The 18,059-nt window shown below is 37.3% G+C and overlaps 1 protein-coding gene across 1 annotated transcript in view; it reads left to right on the forward strand.

Moving 5' to 3' along the window:
• Nucleotides 1-18,059, forward strand: part of LOC124595300 (xanthine dehydrogenase-like) — a 414,231-nt gene that overhangs the window by 337,558 nt on the left and 58,614 nt on the right. The gene's annotated exons all lie outside the window — the stretch shown is intronic.

The following is an 18,059-nucleotide window of genomic DNA, read 5'->3' on the forward strand; positions in this document are numbered from 1 at the left end:
ATATAGAAAACTGGCAACACAATACTGTTGCAAGAGGGGTAACACATGAGAATGCAGAATGTCAAAGGTTCACTGGTGTGCTTTTGCGGCTCCTTCACTCATTACCAGCCATGGCCTGAAATCATACCTAGTGTCTCTCCACACCCTGAGACCAGAAGTAACACCAGGATGTCTCACCAAAACATTGGAAGAAAATGGTATCTCTCCGCAGGTTGCCACTGTATTCACCAATGGTAGTAATCTGGGGTAGTGCAGAACCATACTCTTTTGCTGCACACCACGTGACACAATAAATCAGCAATTCATGCAGCTGTTTGTGTCGTAGTGTTAATGGCAGACTACACATGTTATGGTAATTCTCTGTTCTGGCTGTTGCTAGTCTTTGACCAATGGTTTGGGATGACAGGATGTTACAAAGAGTCAATAACTTGTTCTCAGATGGCAAGCACAGTGGTGAAGGAGTTGCACTGTGCTTAGTATGCAATATAGTGATGCTCCTTTGTGGTGGTCATACGTGGTCAACCAGAACATTGACAACAGGTATCCCTGCCCTCATGTTTCCATGTAGGCCACACTGAATATTGCACAATTTGTCCAGCCAGCCAAATGGCAACCCACAATGAGGGCCCTGTCAAACCTTTTCAGCTACTGTTAATTCTGTCTGACAAAAGTACGCAGCATCTCTATGTTCCTCATAGTTACCACTCAACATCTGAAGCTGTTCATGCCCCTTATATACCCACCAGGCCTTGTAACAGCACTAAATGAAAACAATAATAATGCACTCTGTTGGCCATCCTGCCAGTCACAGGAAATTGCAACACTAATCATTTACATTCCTGCTGACAGGCGTGTACATGTACAGCATTACATTGACACTTGACAGTATCCCCCAGGTCAACCAGGAATTTCACCAAAAACATGAGAATTTTTTCATATGGGAAAAATACTGGAAAAACCTAGATTTTTTTTTAGATTTATGGGAATCTTTGATTGTTCCTGTTCTCAGTTAAATTTTTGTAATTTTAGCTAGTAAGAACTGATATTCTGACACAGAATTTTACTTTACCCCCAAGTGCAGAATAATACTGCAGCAATAAAACATTAACGAGAGAATAACACCAAAATAAAACTTGAGTTGCAAAGAAAATTTGCTGTTTACAACACCAAAATACAGTGCACGCTCAAGCATCTGCTGACATCAAAATGTGTCAAAAGGCCTTAGGATGAAAACTATGCATTACGTCATAACAATAAACTGCTTATGATGAGCATGACACCTCAACTGTTTACATTTCTAACAGGGCATGGGGAAGTATTGGAAATCGTGGTTTGAGAAGCATTACTTTCAAAGTAAATTCCTGTGTATGCAAGATGAATCATATTATGTGTAGGAATGTGTGATGAATTTCTTAAATCATGGGCATTTGACTCTCATTCAGAACTTAACACTGAGGACCATCCATTCAGAAAAATTTGGGGCCCTGAGGACCAGCTATTTATACCATTACTTAAAATTTTACGGGCACATTTGTGTTTGATATATCTTGAAGAGTAACACATGCTAAAAAGACGAAGCTCCAAGTGTAGATTTTCATATTTACTTTAGTTCTTTCAAACATTACAAATTATGCAATAACAGTGGCAAAAGTGTAATTATCCTTCAAAAAAAAAGTGTGAGGTAAGTTCTTGAGCAATTTTGCATGTAATTTGTTTTTCTATGCAAAAGTTGAAGTGCTCAACAGAACATGTATTCAGCAAGGTAACCCACACAATATTTGGTGAACAGCACTGAAATTTATAGTCTTGCTTGCCAGAAATATTCAGCTGCTGCAATTTAAGCTGTGCTCTTAGGATCCTGTCTAACCTCACCCTTTGGGGAAAAAACAGCAAACAATTTTTAACAACCAATATTACATGTGAAAGCTGAGCTTTTCTTGTAGCTACACTGTATGTATCTCAAGTTAAACCATTAACGTTTCCTGATTGGGTTTGCAATTGACTGACTACATCATGTGCCCTTGCTTTCGATATCTGCTGCAACTGGCTGGCAAGATCACATGACACGAGCTATGATTGGCTGAAAAAAAAAAAAGAGTTTTTTTTAATGGATTTTTTCCTAAAGTGTCAGGAAGTTCTGTGCTGCTGTAAAACCTCTGCGATTCCAAAGACTTGTAAGTGTTACAACTCCAAGGGAAAGTATATTGTCACTTAACAGGGGAAAAAATATGTTTTCACCCAGGGTTTAGTGTATTTTCACCAAGGAGAAATATACTTTTAACTGAGAAATCCAGAAATTTTTTCTTTCTTGTCCACATATACACCCAGTGCTAAGGCTGGAAGTAAACTGATATCTGTATTTTCTCTGCTTTAAAATCATATTTGTATTATCAGCATATAAACTTGCAATGGCAAGATTATTATTTTATCGGCATATTAGAGATGTTTGAGTGGCAATACACTGCTGGAAAGAAATACACTCTTGAGGACAAGGTCATTTAATTGACAGCTAAGGTGACAGATAGTTCATCATTGTAGAAGTATATGATAACAAATTCAGACCAAATGAAACATGTGTCATAATTAAGAGTACCCAAACAGTTGCTTCAGTACGCAGTGTGCTCCCCCTCTGGCAGCAATGGAGGTGTGTATTCTTGCATGCAAATGATCATAAAGGTACTGAATGGCATACTGTGATAGATTGTCCAAAGCGTCATATGCCTTTTGTTTGAATTCAGCAATGTGTCTTGCAGGCACTGGAGAATGAGTAAGTTCCCACTTAATCATGTCCTGTACATGCTCATTTGGTGAGAGATGTGGAGATCTTGCTGGCCAGTTGTTGTACAGCATGAAAAGCAGATTGTATCGCAGCAGCCATATGTGGATGTGCAGTGTTGTGCTGAAAAAGTACATTACCTTCCTGTTGAAGAAACTTCAGTAGCACAAGGATAACAGCGTGTGCAATGTAGCACCACTTGTTACCTTATATACAGGAACACCAAATGTGACCACAAGTTGTAACTTATGGCCCCACCACTCCATGAGTATAGGATGGGGCCTGCATGTCATGCATGGGACCTGCATGTCATGCACAAATGCACTCTGGAATATGCAGCTCACCAGGTCTATGCCAGACATATGTACAACCATCACTTGAATACAGACAGAACTTATTCTCATCACTCAAGACAATAGAGAACCATACCACTCTAAAGTTTTTCATGACATCAGAGTGCTATGCATGGAGATGTTGTGGTGACAGTGGCAGCCTAGCTAGAGGCACACATGATCTTAATCCTACTTCAGGCACATGGTTCTCAGTAGTCCCCAATAACAAAGGTGGTGCAACATATGCTGGGATTTTGTCCCTGGATGTTTGGTCAATTACAACTACTCGTGCAGTGTCAATCTTGACATGTGTGTGTACTATGCAGACATTAAAATCTGGTCTACAGGTGTGTAAATGTTTCACAGACCACTGTTAAAAGCAGTGACACGTCACCGACATATTGTGCCCAACATGTGCAGCATCCTGCTTCTTGCAGGCCCACAATGTTGACCCCTTTCAAATGGATGTAGTGTTGTACAAGAGTATGTACTTGTCATTGGGGCATGGTTGTACCCTCAAATAAATGTTGCAAATAATGTTCATCTCTAAACTCAGCACAATTATTACCAGCAGATTCAAAATGGAGGGTGCACAGGCAGGCCTCCTTAGTATCATCTGATCACAGATGACTGTGACAGATGAATCACTAACACTACATCTCCTCAATACAGGGCTATTACAAATGATTGAAGCGATTTCATAAATTCACTGTAGCTCCATTCATTGACATATGGTCACGACACACTACAGATACGTAGAAAAACTCATAAAGTTTTGTTCGGCTGAAGCCGCACTTCAGGTTTCTGCCGCCAGAGCGCTCGAGAGCGCAGTGAGACAAAATGGCGACAGGAGCCAAGAAAGCGTATGTCGTGCTTGAAATGCACTCACATCAGTCAGTCATAACAGTGCAACGACACTTCAGGACGAAGTTCAACATAGATCCACCAACTGCTAATTCCATTCGGCGATGGTATGCGCAGTTTAAAGCTTCTGGATGCCTCTGTAAGGGGAAATCAACGGGTCGGCCTGCAGTGAGCGAAGAAACGGTCGAACGCGTGCGGGCAAGTTTCACGCGTAGCCCGTGGAAGTCGACGAATAGAGCAAGCAGGGAGCTAAACGTACCACAGCCGACGGTTTGGAAAATCTTAAGGAAAAGGCTAAAGCAGAAGCCTTACCATTTACAATTGCTACAAGCCCTGACACCCGATGACAAAGTCAAATGCTTTGAATTTTCGGCGCGGTTGCAACAGCTCATGGAAGAGGATACGTTCAGTGCGAAACTTGTTTTCAGTGATAGGGCAACATTTTTTCTTAATGGTGAAGTGAACAGACACAATGTGCAAATCTGGGCGGTAGAGAATCCTCACGCATTTGTGCAGCAAATTCGCAATTCACCAAAAGTTAACGTGTTTTGTGCAATCTCACGGTTTAAAGTTTACGGCCCCTTTTTCTTCAGGACACGTGTATCTGGACATGGTGGAAAATTGGCTCATGCCACAACTTGAGATCGACTGCGCCGACTTCATCTTTCAACAGGATGGTGCTCCACCGCACTTCCATCATGATGTTCGGCATTTGTTAAGCAGGAGATTGGAAAACCGATGGATCGGTTGTGGTGGAGATCATGATCAGCAATTCATGTCATGGCCTCCACGCTCTCCCGACTTAACCCCATGCGATTTCTTTCTGTGGGGTTATGTGAAAGATTCAGTGTTTAAACCTCCTCTACCAAGAAACGTGCCAGAACTGCGAGCTTGCATCAACGATGCTTTCGAACTCATTGATTGGGACTTGCTGCGCCGAGTGTGGGAGGAACTTGATTATCGGCTTGATGTCTGCCGAATCACTAAAGGGGCACATATCGAACAGTTGTGAATGCCTAAACAAACTTTTTGAGTTTTTGTATGTGTGTGCAAAGGATTGTGAAAATATCTCAAATAATAAAGTTATTGTAGAGCTGTGAAATCGCTTCAGTCATTTGTAATTACCCTGTATATGTATATTATACCCTGGTGCCACAGAACACAGTCTTTAAGGGTGCTGCATTTTTTTCAGCAATGTAGTAACCATTAATTATCCTGATACATATGAGGTGCGGCTAGAAAAAAACCGGACTGATGCTGGAAAAAACATTTATTTACAATTATTTACAATTTCATGTTATCTCCTTCAATGTACTCTCCTCCTTGGTCTCTACACCGCTCCATACGAATTTTCCACTGCTCATAGCAATGCTGCAGATCATTTTCGGTAAGTCCATACATTACTTTCGTCGCTTTTTCTTTTACTGCTTCAACAGTCTCAAATCTAGTTCCTTTCAAAGCTGACTTGACTTTAGGGAAACGAAAAAAGTCACAGGGGGCCAAATCAGGTGAGTAGGGTGGATGATCTAAGATGGGAATGTTGTGTTTTGCCAAAAAAGTCTTCACTGACAACGCACTGTGAGCTGGGGCATTGTCTTGGTGAAGGATCCATGACTTTTTTCTCCACAAATCGTTCTGTTTTCTCCGTACTCGCTCACGTAGGGTAGCCAGGACGCTAATGTAGTAATGCTGATTCACTGTTTGTCCCTCTGGTACCCAATCAATGTGCACAATCCCTTTGATGTCAAAAAAAAACAATCATCATTGCCTTGAATTTCGATTTTGACATTCGTGCTTTTTTTTGTCGTGGAGAACCAGGAGTTTTCCAATGCATCGATTGGCGTTTAGTTTCGGGATCGTAAGTAAAAAACCACGATTCATCGCAAGTAATAACATTTTGTAAGAAGGTGGGATCACTTTCAATGTTTTCCAGGATGTCAGAACAAATCATTCTTCGGCGTTCCTTCTGTTCAATTGTGAGACACTTTGGAACCATTTTTGAACACACTTTGTTCATGTTGAAACTTTCATGAAGAATCTGCCTAACACTTCCCTTGTCAACTCCTGTTAACTCAGACACTGCTCTGATTGTTAAACAGCAATCTTGTCGAACAAGTTTACCGATTTTTTCAATTTTTTATCAGTTTTTGCTGACAATGGTCTGCCAGTGCGAGTGTCATCACTGGTGTCTTCGCGGCCATCTTTAAATCGTTTAAACCACTCAAACACTTGTGTTCGCGATAAACAATCATCGCCGTACACTTGTTGTAACATTACAAACGTTTCACTTGCAGATTTTCCTAGTTTGTAACAAAATTTGATGTTAACACGCTGTTCTTTCTGTACACTCAACATTTTCCGACGCACAGACAAAACGTCAACTACTTAAAACAGACGCCACGGGCAGACTGAGTGCAGGAGGCAGATGAAACTCGAGCAGTAGGCGGAGCGAGAGTCACGTGACAGGCCACGGGACTTTCAGCCTTATTGCATTCGTTTTATTGTTTCACCAGTACTAGTCCGGTTTTTTTCTAGCCACACCTCGTATAAAGTGATTTCAGTTATGAGTGTTCTCATTCATTAAATCACCTACTAAGTTGTGTAACATAGTAGTAGAGCTATATGCTGAGTTACAGTGTTCTGTGTTCTGTCACAGAACTGAGCACCTGAAAGTTCATAGCAGTGTAGTAAGTTTTTCGAACACAGTGCCACACTGGCACTCATTGTTTATTTTATACACCAGGAAAACACAATATCTGTACTGTGCAAACCACACTCAATTTGATTTTCATGCTCAGACATTTCACTTTCATGTTCACACATGTGACTGCATATTCATTACAATGCAGATTCAGCATATCAGGCCAATTTCCACGGATATCATTCCATGACCTTTCATTTTCATGTTTTTCAACCTCATCAGTCAGTTAATTTCATTTCAGTGCATTTAATTCATTTCCTTGTGTTGGCATCAGCCATGATCTACCACTGACTCCATTCTCCCAGTGGAGCTGTTTCTACACTTTCTGTGGGAGAGCATCTGGTAGTAGGGTTGGGAAGTCATAGTTGGAAATAACAGTGATAATGGCAGTTCAAGCTTAGGTCTGGACAGTGGCTCCAACAGCCTAATAGTGAAGGTGAATGGCTGAAAATAAGCAAGAAACCCAGGTTTGAGTCTAGACCTGACACAAAATTCTAATTATCATGACAACGTTTTGAGACAATTTGTATACACCCATTTTTACAGGTAGGTGTCACCACTATGTATTCAAGCTTCTAAGGATTTTTACATTGAGTTTTTGACTGATTACAGATACCGCTGAATGTTTATTTTACAAAGTCAGCAGTGTTTCTAATAACCGTCTTAGAAGGAACCCCTTGAGTGTGAGGTCACAAGTTCAGACCTTAGTAAGGCTCATTTGAAAGTGTTGTGTTAAGAACTATGACAGGAAAAATATTAGCAGCTAATGACTCACCATGTGCATCAGGAGGGCAACAGAAAATGAGTGTTGGGAGTTTGCAGTGATCCACCTTCTATGAGATGTGTGTATTACACTTCACAAAATGGACTTCATTGGCATTCAAGAAATATCCAAAACAACCCATTAACTTGCATCACAAACACTGAATGAAAAATGATGTGCCACAGTGATTAGAAAGGAAAGGAACATCAAGATTGAAGATAAACTCCTTGGGAGTTACAAACTGTGCAGGATGTTCAGTTAGGTAACCGCTCTTAAAGAATGCATATAGAATCATATTGGTGTAACAGGGTGATGAAAATTGATGGAATGTGATGGCATGCAGCCCAATGCAAAACAGTCTGTTGGGGAGCTTATTGTGAAACTGGCTATCCTTTAAATCATAGCTGAAGATAGTGCAATAAGATGTGTTTTAGGCACAGAAAAAACAAACATTCAGACCAGGAATCAAGCAAAAGCAAGTTATTTTGACCAGATATATGCCAAAAACAGCGCTCATATTGTAGCTGTAGTTCTCTTGCTTGCTGTGATATAAATATTCCCTATGCCCTTGCAAGATCATGTTCATGAGAAAGAATCGTAGGGGACAGAGCACCTTCAACTTCTCACAGCACAATAAATAACTTTCCTGCCAATTTACCATCCAGATTAACGATCAGTATAATTATATACGAATGTATTAAGGCATTGATGTTTGTTGATCGTGATGCAACTCTCTTGGTACCTCTAATTTCTAGGGTTCCTTTCATGAGCATTTCCTCTTTAAATCCTGATTGGTTAGAGTTGAAAACAAATTCCTTACTGAATGATGGAATAAGTTTGTTTCTCTCATCAACAAATTTTCAAGCTGAATCCACAGTTTGCTGTGCATCATCAAGTTGACAATTCATTTGAAATTTCATTATCTTGTGCTTCCAGTTCTGTAGCACTGTTTAGAGGTATGCAGTCATCTACTGCTAGCCTTAAAATCACTGTAACCTATGTTGTGCACAATTTGATGTACAAATGTAGTAAGTCACTATCATGCACATCCTGTGAACTGTATCAAGCATCCTTGAAACACTCAGACACCAGTTTTTCTTATGCACTATGTGGTCATATTGCTGCAGACTTATTCAAAATCTATTCATAATTTTTTTTACTATGCTGTGGATGATGAACCATGTACGTAATTATGCTTAGTACCTGCTCTTTGGACAACAACTGTTCTTTACTGTATTTCACTGGAGATGGGATTTGTGAGTCCCTGTCTGACAAGGATGGCTCAACATCTGTTTCCATATCACTTTCACTTGTTAAGCATGTATTGTCGGCACTGTACTCCTCAAGTAAATTGCCCACACCAAGTCCATTGTCCACACAGTCGAGTGTATATGACACCACACATTCCACTGACACTAACATTTCATCTGTCACTTCTTTCTCACTCTGTGAAATTCCTTGTGTTCCTTTCTGACAAAGTCTCAGCTTTGGCAACTGTTGTTGTAGATGAAATACTCTGTGAAATTCCTTGCATTCCTTTCTGATGAAGTGACAACTTTGGGAACTGTTGCTGAAGATGAAATGCAATATTTGCTTTTTTTATTATTGCTATTGCTCTGCTTTGTATCAACGCCACTAGTACTGTAGCATTGTTGTGAGTTACTTGTTGACTAAGAATGTCAACTACCTGCCCCCTGTTGCCATTAGTAGCCAATATTGTTGTTGCATGATAGACAATATGTGGGGTACCAAATGCTGTAAACGTCATTGACGTTTTGTGACCTCGCGCTCAAGGGGTACCTTGTTAGAAACGCTATGATAGAAAAACAGTTTCTAGTTTACTAATGAGTTTGTTATCTCCTTGGAGGTTGTTCTGTTTAAACTAATTTCTGTTGATGGAGTAAACAGTGTCTGCTAGAGTAAATCTAATTCATCTGTATTACATTGTGTGCTAGCACGTGCAATGATTGTTGTCATTGTGAGAAAAGAACTGTGCATATATAACACTCTTGCTAGTGTATTACTGATGAAAATTGGGGAGCCATGTTTGGGCCCCAGTATGGCACTAACCTTTTCTTGTCATAAATGTTGATCATAACTAAACAGAAGAAAAATATCATCTCAGTGTTTTATGTATCTGTTGTATTTCAGTGATTTCCAAGTGATTTTTGATAACACATCTGGTGGTATACCACCTGCTCTTTCATTGTCCTGTATTTTATAATTTCATCATTTTATTTATAAAGCTTATATGTTTTCATGGAAGATACTAAATGGATGTTCTTTTAGGTGCTTAGGTTTGAAACTGTATGTACTCTGCAGCTCCATCTTTAGAAAAATTACTCTAAAATATTTTGTGAAAATACTGGAAATCCCTGGGGTGAGATGTGTAATAGTTTATGCAGTCTGCATGTTTCTTATTCTTGGTTGCACAAGTAGCCACCTACCATCACCATGGAGATGAAAATCGTGATGCGTGTGATGAGACTAAATGAGGGCCACTGCATCAGTCACATCCATGCATGAATCTCCCTCTCACCTGAGCATTTTGTCAAACTTCTCTTAATTTGTTGACATGTATGGTTGTGTTTTCATTATCACCCTGATAATTTAGTGTTGGTGGTGACCTGCAGCTGATCATGTTACTTCCATTGGTATTTTAAGCATGATGAAAGCTCACGGGACACCAAATAGATATTCTGAGAACTAAGTATCATACAAAAAAGTATATTAATGCATTAGAACTTGATAACAAAAGAAAAATTCACTTGAGAAAACAATAAAATTATGAGACAGAATTGATGATTCATACTTTCGTTGAATACATAAAACTTTTAGTATTCCAAACAGACACATATAAAAGTACACAAAAGTATCTGAGCTTTTGGAATTGTTAGTCTCTTCCAGATCTCTTCTCTGATCAGATTGAAAATCACAATTCATCTAACAGCATTATCTTAGGCAATCAATATGGTTTCAGAAAAGGCCGCAGCACAATCCATGCAATAAATGAATTAGTCACAAAAGTCAGCAGATGTCTTGATGATAGAATGTGTGTGTCAGGCATATTTTGTGACCTGTCCAAAGCCTTCGACACAGTAAATCATGACCTGCTTCTCCAAAAATTGGCACGCTATGGTTTTCAAGGCAAATCTCTTAGCTGGATGTCATCATACTTGGCAAACAGAAAACAAAGAGTACTTATTAACATCAACGGCAAGAAATTTCTCTCTGGCTGGAAAAACACTCAATTAGGTGTTCCACAAGGCTCAATATTAGGGCCACTGCTTTTTCTATATTATGTTAATGATATGCCATGTCAGGTCCAGTCTGATACTATCCTCTATGCAGATGACTCAACAGCTGTAGTCTGTTGTAAAAATGAGGTAGACCTAATTCGTCATATTGATCAAACACTTGGGGAAGTGGAGGCATGGGTCAAAAACAATAACTTGACATTAAATTTTACGAAAACAGAAATTGTTCATTTTACCACAAAACAATCTGCACAGTCTATAAGTGAAATAAGGTATATGGACAAAAAATTAGAGACTGCAGACTGTGTCAAATTCCTTGGCGTGTTAGTCAATAAAAACCTGTTATGGAGTCGCCATGTGGACAACATATGGGTCGACTGAATAGCCTTGCATATATTATGAATATCTTGTATAGTATTACTGATTTAGCTGTAAGAAAAACTGTATATAATGCATATTTTGTTTCAGTCATTAGGTATAGTATAATTTTCTGGGGGTCTGAAAAAACAAATTTACTTAGAGCTTTTAGACTACAAAAAAGAATCATCCAAGCAATGGTGGGAGCAAAACCAAAGCAACACTGCAAACCTTTATTTGTAAAACTGGATCTAATGAGCATTCCAAGCATATACATCTATGAAACTCTCACTTTCACGAAAAGAAACCAACAACTTTTTGAGGGCAACTTCTTCTTGCATCAATATGTACAAGACATAGAACGAGCTACATGTTACGTACCCACCGTTTTAAATCATGTGAAAAAACCCCATACTATATGGGCATGAAATTTGTAAATAAAATATGGAAAGATATGGATGACCCAAATATAAAAGGCACCAAAAGAGACCTGGAAAAATATCTGAAAGATAAATGTTACTATAGTGTAGAAGATTTCATGAATGGTAACAATGCATTATAATTGTAATTAAAATACCTCTTTGAAGAAGTTACACCATGTATATTATTAGTTTATTGTCTATTTTTAGTATTGTTATATATAGTGTAAAAACTGACAAGTCACCTATGTCACAATCTTTGATTGTATAAGGCATGTTATGTGATAATAAAAATTGAATTGAACCTGGAAATCTCAGATGTGGGATGTCTACTGATTTGTTCAGACTGGGTGTTTCTTGTTGTTGGTAATAAAAGTAGATTTCTTCCTTTTTAACCTGTCTGCCTTTCCTTATCAAGGAAGGAACTAATAGTTTCAAAAAGGTAGAATACTCTTCTATACTTTTATATATGCCTCTTGGTAGTACTAAAATTTCTACCTCCTGAAGGTAAGTACTTGATTTGCCTGTTCTTTTTCTGTTCTTTTAATTCAACAAAAATATTGGCCAGGTTTCCATGACATCCAGCCAGCACTAACAAAAACAAAAATGGGTGTAATGTGTTGAACTTTGTGTGGAATACTAGACCAGCATTTCACAAATCCTGTGTTGTGACACATTGGTGTGTCATGAATATATGTTATGGTGAGTCATGAATACATGGCAGGTGTGTCACAAATAAGTGTGAGGTGCATACATTATATTTAAGTTCATATATTCCTATTGAAGAGTCTTATGTAATAAATTTTTAAAATTTATGTCTCATAGTTCTTCCATAATTGTAAAAAAATGTTTGGACTTGGCGTGTTTGCTTTTTTGCATCTAGGAAAAAAATCACACATAGGGAAGTTGCAGACATTTGAAACATACTTTGGTGTGTCCCAAAGGAAAGAAAGTTGAGAAACTTGGTACTAGATCATAACCATGGGACTTGATCAGGTCTAAACTATAGTTTTAGGAATCAAATTGAATTGAAGCTCCAGTCAAGAGTATTAAGATGATATGTTACCAGTTATCATGTTGCATCCCGTTGACTATGATATTTTATCTTAACTTACTGTGCAGGACAAAAACAACTGTCACAGTGCTTAACTTCATTTTTTGTTTTAGCTAGACTGACTGGATGTCATGGAAACATGGTCAGTGTTTTTTTTAATAACAAGAATAGAAGAATCAAGTAAATTTCCTAGTATCTTGTTTACCCCATTTTAGATGTTGATTGATTTTTGTTTGATTACCTCATGTACAGAGCACATACTTGTAATAAAGAACAAGTCAACTTAATTTAACATCTTAAAATATTTAGCCTACATCATCATCATAACTTTTCAGCTGTATTAGCAAGTCCTTTAAATCTCTATTTCCTGTCATCCATTACATCCTTCTTATTGTGGCTGTACATGCTGTCATATAAACATTGTCTGGAATCTGAAATCTCTTCCTCCCTCACCTTCTCCTCCTTCCTGCATGCTCCTTTCAGGTTGTTCGTGTAAGCTCCTCCTCCTTTCTTAATATATGTCCAATCCAGTTTTGTTTCCTTCATTTTATTACATTCAGTTATTGATATGCTCTCCCACTTCTGTCAGTACCTCCTCATTTTTCACTCTGCCCATCCAATTTATTCTTCCCATCCTCCACTATCTCCACATCTCAAAAGCCTCCAGCCTTGCTCTACCTTTCTTTTCCAGTGTCTATATTTCAGTGCCATACAGGGGGGCACTCCACACAAAGTATTTTGTTAGTCTTTCTTTCAAATCTTTGTCCTTATTGCTGCAAAATATTTACCTTCTCTTACAAAATGCCTCTTTTGCCTTGGCTATCCCGGTTTTAATTTCTGTGCTGTTCTTCCAGTGGTTTCTATCCTGCTTCTGAGGTATTTAAAGCTTTGGATACATTCTAATATTTCTGTATTCCGCATTATCTTTACTTTTTAATTTCTTTCTAGAGTCATTATTTTTGTTTTCATTCCATAAACATTTCCTTAGTCTTCAATGCAATACCGCTGTATCGTGTAATTGTTTGTCATCTGTTGTAAGAAAGACCATGTCATCTGCAAACCTCAAACACCATATTCTTCTGTGTCCACTTTTTACCCTCTTGTCTTAGCCTAGATATTACAATATGAAGCATCAAATTAGCAATAGTGATAGTAATGTTGCATACACTTCTTTGTCAATCTATATTTAGGTTAAGCAGCATGTCCCAGTTTTAATTTCAAATAAGAATACTGTGTGGTTAAGAGACATCTGTTGATTTATTGCCTTCATATCACTTATAGGGTTTTTCATGGTTCCACAACAGCAAAATTAATACCTATTTTTCATTATGGGCAATCACAGTAATAATGGCTTGCCATAGTTCAATAAAGCAAACTTAAACTTCACTTCAAAAAGATTTTGTAAGCAAATTGTTACATCAACACATAATTATACTTTCAGTTTTCATGAGACAGACTCATTTGAAACAACTTCCAGGCATAAAATTATGAAATACAAAGTGCTCAACATGGCAGTATGTACCAACAACTAACGTTTGCTAACAACTGCTACAGCATAAAGCCTCCTACTACTGTGTACAACACATCTCTTTTTGGTGCACACTCTTGACCAAAGACAGTGTTACATCAGAGTGGTTTCACAAGAAAGGAACTTAATCTGTGATTTACATTGAATGTGATCAAAATAGAAACTTAGATATTACTGTAAAATGCAATTTTACATAGTGGTCAAATTTATGTTTTTATTTATTTTTGTTTGTATATGATGTATAACATAAGGATAATTACTTTTCCGGGATATTCTAGCCCTTCAATTTGGACACAGAAAATGTTTTTGTTGATTTTAAATGAATTAAGAAACAGTAACAGCCACAAAGTACATCATTGTCCTGAATAATTAAGCAAAATTTATTACTGCACTATTCTAGACCAAAGTGGCATCAAAATATTCAAAAGAGAAAGTGGAATTGAGAGATTCAATCTAGATTAAACAGCATAAATCTTGTTTCTTGACACACTTGAGAATTTATCACATTGTACGTTTTCAGTGCCAACACTGGATAGCTGTCACATGTTTAGTGTTACATCAGAGTGGTTTCACAAGATAGGAACTTAATCTGTGATTTACATTGAATGTGATCAAAATAGAAACTCAGATATTACTGTAAAATGCAATTTTACATAGTGGTCAAAATTATGTTTTTATTTATTTTTGTTTGTATATGATGTATAACATAAGGATAATTACTTTTCCGGGATATTCTAGCCCTTCAATTTGGATACAGAAAATGTTTTTGTTGATTTTAAATGAATTAAGAAACAGTAACAGCCACAAAGTACATCATTGTCCTGAATAATTAAGCAAAATTTATTACTGCACTATTCTAGACCAAAGTGGCATCAAAATATTCAAAAGAAAAAGTGGAATTGAGAGATTCAATTTAGATTAAACAGCATAAATCTTGTTTCTTGACACACTTGAGAATTTATCACATTGTACGTTTTCAGTGCCAACACTGGATAGCTGTCACATGTTTAGTTAATCAAGCCACATCATATTTTTTTTTTTTTTTTGTTTTTTTTTTTTTGTTTTCTAAGAAGTTTTCTAGAGGTATGCAATGAATCATTCCCACCAGAGATCTGGCACCAAAAAGTTAAAAGTTAAAAGTACTCCAGGCTTAAAAGTATCTAGTGTTCGAAACGAGTGGTACATAAAGAAATGAAACACAATAAAACCCTGAATTTGTTAACTGTGTGACAATATAAAGTTGTATTTAAAAGTGCTGTTAAAGCTGCCAAATGAATGTCAAATGATAAGTTCACTTTAGGACATAAGAATATGTCTAAAGCAGTATGGTCTGTTATGAAACCAGAATTAGGTACAACAGTTAACCACCGGGAATTCAAAAATCAAGCAAAACAATGATACTATTTCTAACCCGGCTCAAATAGGTCAATGTTTTAATAAGTTTCTCATAAATGTAACAAAATCTTATGTAAATGTGACTACTTATCAATACAGTGTGAATTTTTTTGGCCTGGACCAGAATAGTGACCCCCTTGTTCTCAGCCAAAGATGTAAAAAATGCTACTTTGTCCTTAGAAAATATAAATGCTGCAGGGTGGGATTAAACACCCACCAAAATAATTAAATTTGTGTATTATAAAATAGCACACCTCTGTCATTAATAATCAGTCAGTCATTTGAGGAAGCCAGCTTCCCTGATGTGCTTGAGTATGCAGAGGTAAAACCACTGCACAAAAAAGGATCAGGAGAGGATAGGGAAATTATCGCCCATCTCTATCCTCCCAGTGCTATCCAAAGTATTTGAAAAAACAGCTGCAGTCCAGATAACAAATTTTATTGTAAAACATGGTGTCATTCTTAAAAACAAGTATGGGTTCCAAAAAGGAAAAGCACCATGAGTGCTATCAATGAAATCATTGAAAAAATCTGCTCATTACTAACAAAAGCAATAATGTAGCAGGTATCTTCTGCAACCTTACAAAGGCATTCGTTTCTGTGAATCACTCCATGCTGCTTCATAAACTAGGCAGATATGGCATCAGACAAAATGCTCTGAAGTGCCTCAGGTCTTATTTGACAAACAAGAAGCAAAGGGTAATCATAGCATCTAATACCATAAATTATGCATCTCAGTGGGACACAATATCACAAGCAGTCCCTCAAGTTTCAATCTTAGGGCCACTATTGTTTCTCTTTTACATGAATGATGTACCAGTCATGTTTGCTGATGATACTTCAGTGCTCCTTGAAAAACAAAATGTGGGAGAAATTCTAGATGGTGTTATAAACACGCTAAACAACCTAGGTACAAGGTTTCAAAAAAAATGGCCTTAAACTTAACTTTTCAAAGACCTTGTTTACACAATTTAGAACCAGACAATCAAAAATCAGTGATGTCTGTATTGTACATAAAAATCAAGTAGTGGACAAAGCTCAGTCCATGAAATTTGTGGGACTAAACTTGGACAAAAATCTAAACTGGCAAGCACATATCTATTATTTAACTACAGAACTAAACAGCCTTACCTTTGCAATGGATATACTATCTGGTATAACAGATATAAGCTGCAGAAAAGTGATGTACCACAGTTACTTTGAATCCAAAATTAGATGTGGTTTAAATTTTGGGGAAATTCAAGCTACATGTCACGAATTCTGCTACTTTAAACAGGAATTGTTAGAAAAATGTGTGCTGCCCCTCCAAGAACATCCTGCTGCCCATTATTAAAGAACCTAAAAGTATTACCTATCCTTACATTGAATATATTTGAAATTATCATCTTATTGTATAGTAACCCTGAGGTAATGGAAGAAAACTATTTCAAACATAAGTACAACACTAGACACAAAGAAAATTTCCTGCTTCCACAACATCGCTTAAAACTCTACCAACAGACACCCTGTACGTGGGAATGAAAAGTTACGATTAACTCAAGGGTAGAGATTGACTGAGCATGGAGATAGGTTCACTGAAGAGAAATCTATATGATCTCCTGGTGGAAAAATGCTACTATTCAACTGAGGAATTTATGAATGATGAAATCATCATTTGAATAGTGCAACTGTTTAAGATTATAGCATTGTGTATAATATTGTGCACGTATATAAAGATAATGTACTGTTACATCACAAGAAAAACAGTTTAATAATATTACTATGTCTAATATCAACCTGTACTGGTAAAAACTAGTATTAGAGAATTATGTAAATATGTATATCATAAGGCTAAAATTGATGTGTCTCCTGCACAGCATGATCGGATGATCTGTATGTTATGAGATGAATAAAATACAAATATATGTGTGTTATGTTTCAACAGCCAATTTATTTCAGTGCTGTAAAGGGAAAAGTTGAAGTTGTATACTCATTAGTGCATTCCAGCATGGGAATTTTGTTTTCTTGGAAAGTTATCAGTGGAGATGTTTCTCCACAACCTTCATCTGACTAGTGGATATTGTGTCAAATACATAAGTTTGTGACATGGGTGGCTGTACCAAATGATTGTGTGTCACATTGTTTTGTTTACATGATTATAACAAGTAGGAAATGAAAGGAAAGGTGACAAAGGAATGCATTACTGGAGCATGGCCTATTACTTTGGAAAACTATAGCTTTACTTAACTTCCTCATCTGATAGATTTTTGGTAGGGCAGAAAGAGAGGTTTGGAATCCAAGCCAGGACGTTGGTTCAAATTCTACTGAGCAGTAATGGTGCATGCTCACTGGGAAATGTGGCACAGTAGTTAGCACATTGGACTCACATTCAGGAGGATGATGATTCAAATCTGCATGCGGTCATTCTGATTTAGGGTTTCCATAATTTCCCTAAATCACACCAAGAAAATGCTGGGTTGGTTTTATTTGCTTATGTGCCCCTTGCTGACAAAATTTTGGTCACTAAAATTATTCCATTAGCAGGAGCTGAACAGCTACTTCTGTCATATGATGTAATTTAATGATCTCAGCTATATAGGTAGATACAATCAAACTACCTACATTGTATTTTTT

This window comes from Schistocerca americana, chromosome 2 (assembly GCF_021461395.2).
Source record: "Schistocerca americana isolate TAMUIC-IGC-003095 chromosome 2, iqSchAmer2.1, whole genome shotgun sequence".
Taxonomy (NCBI): domain Eukaryota; kingdom Metazoa; phylum Arthropoda; class Insecta; order Orthoptera; family Acrididae; genus Schistocerca; species Schistocerca americana.